Here is a 402-nt window from a genome sequence, read left to right on the forward strand (position 1 = left end):
GGGAATTTTATGCAGATCCAATAGTGAGAGATGTTTGTGACTTGAGTATGAATCCAGGAGGCAATGCTGTTAGCCTGGATTACCCTGGTCAGTAAGAAAGAGCAGACAGTGGGACCACAAAGGGTAATATATGCCCTTCAGGCAGCACACAGGCTACCTATCCATTTGGGATAAGATTGTGGTTGGAATTGTTTTTTGTCCCGGGCTATGGTTTTACACAGCTTCATTTACAATAGGTTTGGTAGTTTCAGATGCCAAGACAAGAGGAATCTGGGGAATTATCCAAAGGTTAAGAACTAAGGTGCCCATGAGGAGGGTGTTTTTTTCATGGTGGCCTGCCGTGACTGTCACTGATTGCTGTTCAGGGGTGAACATGGCAGGTGATACGTTGGAAAGGTATTA

Source organism: Propithecus coquereli, unplaced genomic scaffold (assembly GCF_000956105.1).
Source record: "Propithecus coquereli isolate 6110/MARCELLA unplaced genomic scaffold, Pcoq_1.0 Scaffold184, whole genome shotgun sequence".
In the NCBI taxonomy this organism is placed as follows: Eukaryota; Metazoa; Chordata; class Mammalia; order Primates; family Indriidae; genus Propithecus; species Propithecus coquereli.